Raw genomic sequence first — 6,184 nt, forward strand, 5'->3', positions numbered from 1 at the left:
AGGATCTGAGTCAAAGCTTTGACTTGAGGGCTGCTGAAGGTGGAGAAAGCTTTCGGATTGGATGGCTTTGATAGAGAAAAGAAGCCTTCTTTTTCCCCAGCTATTCCTTCCACAAGAGGCACTTCTGTAGTCCCCAAACGCAGTATTACAACAGCCTCTGGGCCTTCCCTTGCTGCCTATAGGCACTTCTCTCTCTGTGCATCGTCTCAGAACCCATCTTTCTGCCAGGGTGCCAAACATCTTACACTATAGTTCTGGGTCTGTGGGCCTTGTGACCGTGCTGCCTGCACATTCTGCTGTGCACGTCCAAGAATTTTATTCAACTGTTTGTTCCATCTCCTCATCCCCACCCCTCCTTTTTTATTACTACAGCCACATATGAAGGTCCTTTTTTGCATTTACCCCTTTGTATCCTTTGCTGAAAATGACCTGCCCCTCCAATTCTGCTGGATGAAATCTTTAAGACCCAACTTGAATGCCACCTCCTTCATGAAACCTTTCCCAATTTTCCTTCAGCGAGAAGGAATCTCTCTTCTCTGAGCGCCTATTTACATACACATTCCTATTTTCATACACATTCCTGCCTTGCCTTAGTTCCTTACGTAGAATCTCCTCGGCTGAATCTGGAGCTCTTGGAGGGGTAGAGTAAGCATGTCATCCAGTCTGTAATTGCATCCAGCAGCAGGTACGTATGAATGTCTGCCTCGCCCACAGTAGGTGGTCAGACAAGTGCCTGTTGCCCGCGGACGCAGGGCTTCCTGTTTGCATCACTCATTTTTAGGCGCCTAACAGAGCGGACCGAACACGGTTAGGTCACACAGCCACAGGAGTCTGCCCACTCCAGCCAATGGCTAGGGTGCTCCTACCCTCCTCTCCTACCTAGTTCCAAATGGGTTGTGTGTGTGAAGGAAGTTGGGGCCGGGAAGCCCCGCTGGCTCCTCCTCCGCGTCCACCCAGCGGATCTCCGAGTCCCAGGCGGCCTCCCTCCAGTCCGAGGACCTCAAGAAACTCGAGTCGGCGGCGAGGGAGCTATATGGGCCTCTACCATGGATGCGTCTCCCACTCGCGTTTAGTTTAATTAATTTATTTATATTTTTTGGAAGGAGGGGGCGTTCAATGAAGGAAGAGGCGGGGCGAAGGGCGGAGGCGGGACCAGGGTGACTGACGTGAGCGCCGGGGAGCCAATGGCCCGTGGGGGGCGTTCCCCCCCATTCAGGACTCCTCGCCTGGCTCGGAAGGTATGTTAAACAGCTGCTTTTAATTTGGTCCCCCCAATCTCAGGCGTTTTGGGGGCTAGTCCGCGGGCCGCTCGGTCTGGCCGGCCCGACGTGGTGTGGGCCCCGCGGGCCCTGGGACCGAGCTGAGGGGAGGCTCGGAGTTCCGCGGCCGAGGTAGGCGAGGGACAGGCCAGGAAGGAGAGCTCTTGGCGCCGCCCGCTCGCCAGTGTGTGTGTTTCCCAGCCGGGCCGGAGCCGTGGGGAGAGGAGTGGGCCTGGCCTGGGGTCGTCCGTGCGCCGGCCGTGTAGCCTAGTTTATCTCACCGAGCAATCGGTTTCGGTAGGTTTTGGCGGCGGACTGGAGAAGGGGCGGGCAGGAGACCCGGCTCCTGTTGTGCCGTTTTTTTAAAAAGAAAAATACTGGAAAGAAAAGGGGGATTCCGCACACCGACTAGAACCGGGCCAGAACTGCGGCGTGCGGGCTCGGCAGGGGGCGGCGGCTCGAGCATGGTCGGCGGGGCCCACTGAGCTCGCGGCGCCCGGAGTTGCTCGAGAGCTGGAGTTAGCGAGCGAGCCGGGGCCCGCGGCTTTCCTGGCTACCCACGCTGGACGAGGGCGGCTGCCGCCCCGAGGGTTTTGTTTTTGCCCGCAAACTTGGAGGGGGCGGTGGGCGCGCTCCGGAGAGGCGAGTGCACTGTGGGCCCGCGGTTGTTATGGACTCTGGGGGCGGGGGCAACACCGGACTTGCGGGAGGGGAGGCCGGGGGCGGGAGAGGCCACCGGAAAGAGTCCCTGCGCCCTGCCGCTAGCCCCGCGAGCTGCCGGGTCTCCAAACTCCCTGGCCGTGGCGGTCGAGTCAGCATTCGGTGCCGGAACCCGTCAGGCCGCGACCCAGCAAGGAGCTCGCACCGGTGGTGCGGAAAACCCCCAGGAACTAGGCGGCTTCGCCCCGCGGCCCCGGCTGATCCCCTTGCAAACATGGAGCTGCCTGCTTCCCCGCCCACCCCAAGGCGGCGGCGGCGGCGACTGCTGCTCTCTTCCCCTCCCCCGACTGTGCCGCCGCCGGGCTCCCCCTTCCCGCGAGATGCCGCTGCGGACCGCTCGGCGCGGATGGGGCGGGGGCGGGGGCGCGGGCGTGTGCGCGCCCACAAGGGGTGGCCTGAAAGGGGCAGTGAAGGTCGGAAACTGGGAAAACAGTCTCCACGCTCGGAATCGGGAAAAGGAAATGCATCAGCGGGCGGGGAGGGGCGCGGGGGGCGCGCCTGTCAGCCGGGATGGCGGCCGCGGGCGGGTAGGCGGGGCGCCGGCGGGAACCGACCCGGCCGGGCGGGGCGACGCCGGGAGAGGCGGCGCAGGGGCCCAGTCCACCGAGCTTCGGGCGGCCCCTGACCGCACTCCTCGGCCCAGACTGTTTACTATCTACTCCGCCAGCGGCTTGTGCAACCCGCCTGGAGGGGAGCTGAGGGGCGGGCCCGTTCCCACTCTCCCACCCACCTCGGGCTCGCCCGGAGGCCCCGCCTTCTCTTGTCTTCCACTGGCTGGGCGAGACTCCCTTTTTTTCCCCTTCTCGGATGTGGATTGGATGACATTCTCCCGAGCTCCGCCTATCGGGAGGCCGGGCTGGAGTTTAAGTTGCTAGGATTTTTTTTTCCGCGGAGGGAGGGTTCTTGCGGCTGACGTGAGGCGCAAGGTCCCGCCCCCACCTCTGATTGGTGGGACGGGTAGCCCGGCCTCCTCCGGCGGAGAGAGCTGGGAGGGGAAGTCCATCCTTGTTCCCCGCCTCCCTCCTTCGCTCTTGGAGCGCGCTCCGCACATGTGTGAGGCCCGCCTAGCTCCTTCGAACTGCCCTCCCGCCCGGAAGTCCTAGGCTCGGCGCCCTTGGCGAGGGGGGCGGGGAGAGCCGAGAAGCCACACAAAGGTTCCACCGAGGCTGGAGACCTGGTAGCCTTCGGGGTGAAGCCAGGGGATTACAGTGCGGAGTAGATTTCGGGATCGAAACTCCAGGGGTTCTGCAGGGTTTGAGATCTGCCCTTCGGGGCCGGGGCCAAGTACTAAAGTTCTAACCCTGTCGCTTGGCTATTTCCGCGCCCTTGACTTCCCTGAGCTTAAGCTCAAGAACTCTGCAGACGCTGGAAGTGTCTGTTCTTCCCTAGGCATGGTAGCGGCTGTCCTTAGTTGGCTGTCTCTGAGACTCTGACAACCTAGTGCCCTGGCCTGGGGCCCTTAGGCGAGATCCAGCACAGGTAGTACCCTGTGTTCACGGGAAGTCGTGGGCGGCCTAATGCTGGCTTAGGTTCTGAGTAGTTCTTGATACCATAGTGGGAATGCCCTGTGGTACTCAGTCTAGTGGTGGAAGGCGGCGCAAAGTTAAAAGTAGCCTTGGGTCAGTTCTGCTGGAGTGCCGCTTCCTCCTAACCTCCGAGCAGTTTGGCCCTGGGGTCGCTTCGTTGGTCTGACTTATTTTTAGAGCTCTGTCCTGGGGCAGGGCTTGGCTACTGGCGAGGCTGCTCCCACCTGTCGGCTACCCTTGGAGTTCACAGTTCGCTGCTCTGGTTTCGCGGCTCGAAGCCATCGCTGGAGTCAGGCCCACCTGCTGCCAGAGCTCGTTCCTGGTCGTTTCCGCTGGATTGCAGAGGGAGGACAGTGTTGGACCTAGGAGTGGGTTCCCTGGGCGTGTCCCTTGGGGTCTTAGCTCTCTGTGAGGACGGTTCTACTTCTTCGGGAGAGCGGTAACAACGTAATCCCGTCCCCTCTCCTGGCGCTGAGAGAGCGCCCCCCAAAGTAAGATCAGCGTCAGGCCCACGCCCTATTTGGTGAATAAATAAAAGCAAACTAGGAATTGAAAGCACTTTGTCTCACTGTGTGTTCGAGGCACTGTTACCTACACGGAGAGGGCACAGGGACTGCTATTAACACTCCTGGCCAAGGAGAAGGTGAACAGCCGTTATCTTATGTCCCCAACTACGGAAATGTTATCCTTTTTCTGAGTGTGGCATGTCCCCAAGGTTAATTTATGCCGTGGCCTGTTTTGGTGTTTTCCTCTCCTTTCTCAGTTCTGAGAATGCCTCCAGATCCACCCGGGAGATCGTGAGTACCTTGTGCCTCACGCTCCGCCTTCCGGAGGCTTGCCAGGGCGGTGGCTGTTAGAGCCCGCCTCTCTTTTGGTTATCTCCGCCCTCTTAGGACTGCATATTCAGTTCTAGGGAGTTTACTTCTCCGCCTAGGTCTCCAGACCTTAGTTCTGTACTCTACTTGGCTGAAAGGAGTTGCCAGCTGCTCCGGATATTTGTGTTTACAAGGACGCAGTGTGTAGAATGTAAACTGTAAAGATAACTGGATGGGAGGATGAGTTCTCATTCTCTCATTTTTTTTTTTTTGTAAGGGAGTCCTCCATGGTGGTCTGCCTTTCCTTCAAATCCGAGGGTGTGGAGTCTCCGCTGATGAGCTCCGCTCCCCCTCCTGTCTCGGGCCCTGGAACTCCGAGCTTCAGTCTCTAGTGTAAACATTCCACAAAAGGACTGCTAAGGTTCAGCCTCCTCGCGCAGGGTGGAATTAGTTCCTTCCTAGACGGGCGCCCTGGCCAATGGAGGGTCCTACCAGCGCCAAGATATCCAATCCAACTCTTGGGGCGGGGCCTGGCCCGGCAGTGCGGTAGGCGGAGCCTGTTTCACTTAGAGACATTTTACCCCACATCGGTTACTTACCTTACTGGGGCGGTGGGAGAGCCAGGGGTAGCCTTCCAATGCGATGACCAGCGGAGGCGGGAGCCAACTTGTTAGGCCTGTGACTGAGACGCTGCAGGGCGGGTTATGTGGTGTCCTCCAATGAGACAGGAAGAGCTTCCCGGCTTCCTCCAATAGTGTTGGGGCTCGGGGGTGGGCTTCAGCAGTCCGTCTCCAATAGGCGGGGTTGAGTTAGGGAAGCTCCCCGCCAATAGGGGCGTGGAGAAGGTGAGCGGCTCCCCCTCCCCTCCCAGTCGAGGGGGAAGGGGCGGGAAAAATCATAAGACAGGGCTTGGTGATTGGCTGAGTCTTTGACGGGCGGGTATTGCGTCCTGTGTTGGAACGAAGCTGAGTCTTCCCTCTGCGGGGCGGGGTCGGGGGAGTGGGCGGGATTTCCCGGGTAACAGAGAAGCGGCCGCGGCGGTAGAGGCGGCGGAGACGGTTTCTCCATCTTCCCCCCTCCCCTTCCCCCCTCGGAGTTTCCCTCCCTCCCTCCCTCCCTCCTTCCCAGTCTGGGCACCGGGGCCTGTGACCGCTTCGTTAGCGGAGAGGTAGCTGGCAGTCCGCTTCGGCGGGCCTGTGCCCCGCGCCGTTCTCGGGGCCTCCCTGCTGAGCTCGCGGCTCACGCCGAGAGGAACACGCAGTGACGAGCGGCCGAAGCAGCTTTGCGGTGAGAGCACGCTGGGCCGGGGGCCGGGCGGGAGCCTGGTGGCGGGTAACGCCGGACTCGAGGGTGTGTATTTTTAGGGGGGGGGGCTGACCTCCTCGGCTTCCCGTAGAGCAGACGGGCGGGAGGTGTGTAGCTGTGAGAGGGGGGTGGGGGGCGGAGCGGGGTAGCTCTCCGCGCGGGAGGGGGAGGAGAGCGTAGTCCCGGTGCGCGCGGAGGGGGGCGGGCTCTCGCGCCGCCGCTCAGAGGCGGGGCCGGCGCGCGCGTGCGATTGTGGAGAAAGGGGCGGGGCCGGCTTCGCGCTGAGTGCGGTTTGCGGCCGACCACCCCCTCCCCTCCTTCTGGGGTGGGCGGGGCCTCGGGCTGGCGGCCGCGCTCTGGCCTGCTGGGGTCGGGGACGGGTAGGGGGGTCTCCCGCGTGTAGATTCAGGGCGCGGCAGGGAGGGGGCGTGAAGTCTGAGTTCCTCCGCCTTCTCGGGATCCGGTTGGCCGGAGGGGCCGTACTGATCCGTGACGCCCCTCCCCTTGGTCGTCCCCCCCCCCCCCACCCCGCCCCGGCCCGGCCCGGCCCCGGGTTTCC

The 6,184-nt window shown here is 61.7% G+C and overlaps 1 protein-coding gene and 1 long non-coding RNA gene across 4 annotated transcripts in view; one reads left to right on the forward strand and one right to left on the reverse strand.

Moving 5' to 3' along the window:
- Nucleotides 1–1,220: 1,220 nt before the first annotated feature.
- SIN3A (SIN3 transcription regulator family member A) overlaps nucleotides 1,221–6,184 on the forward strand; it is an 87,015-nt gene continuing 82,051 nt past the window's right edge. Inside the window, exon 1 of one of the 3 annotated variants that reach the window (XM_032175793.2) lies at nucleotides 1,221–1,238. The gene's annotated coding sequence lies outside the window, so the exon portion shown is untranslated. Of the gene's footprint in view, nucleotides 1,239–3,137; nucleotides 3,157–5,470; nucleotides 5,608–6,184 lie in introns of those variants that run through there. The other 2 variants (XM_058427738.1, XM_032175792.2) reach the window with 2 other exon arrangements.
- LOC131381202 (uncharacterized) lies at nucleotides 4,074–5,568 on the reverse strand. The gene is made up of 3 exons (XR_009209767.1): nucleotides 5,458–5,568; nucleotides 4,920–5,298; nucleotides 4,074–4,708 (listed from the first exon to the last, which is right to left on the reverse strand). It is a non-coding gene; the product is annotated as an uncharacterized LOC131381202 (long non-coding RNA).

Source organism: Hylobates moloch, unplaced genomic scaffold, assembly GCF_009828535.3.
Source record: "Hylobates moloch isolate HMO894 unplaced genomic scaffold, HMol_V3 SCAFFOLD_14, whole genome shotgun sequence".
Taxonomy (NCBI): Eukaryota; Metazoa; Chordata; class Mammalia; order Primates; family Hylobatidae; genus Hylobates; species Hylobates moloch.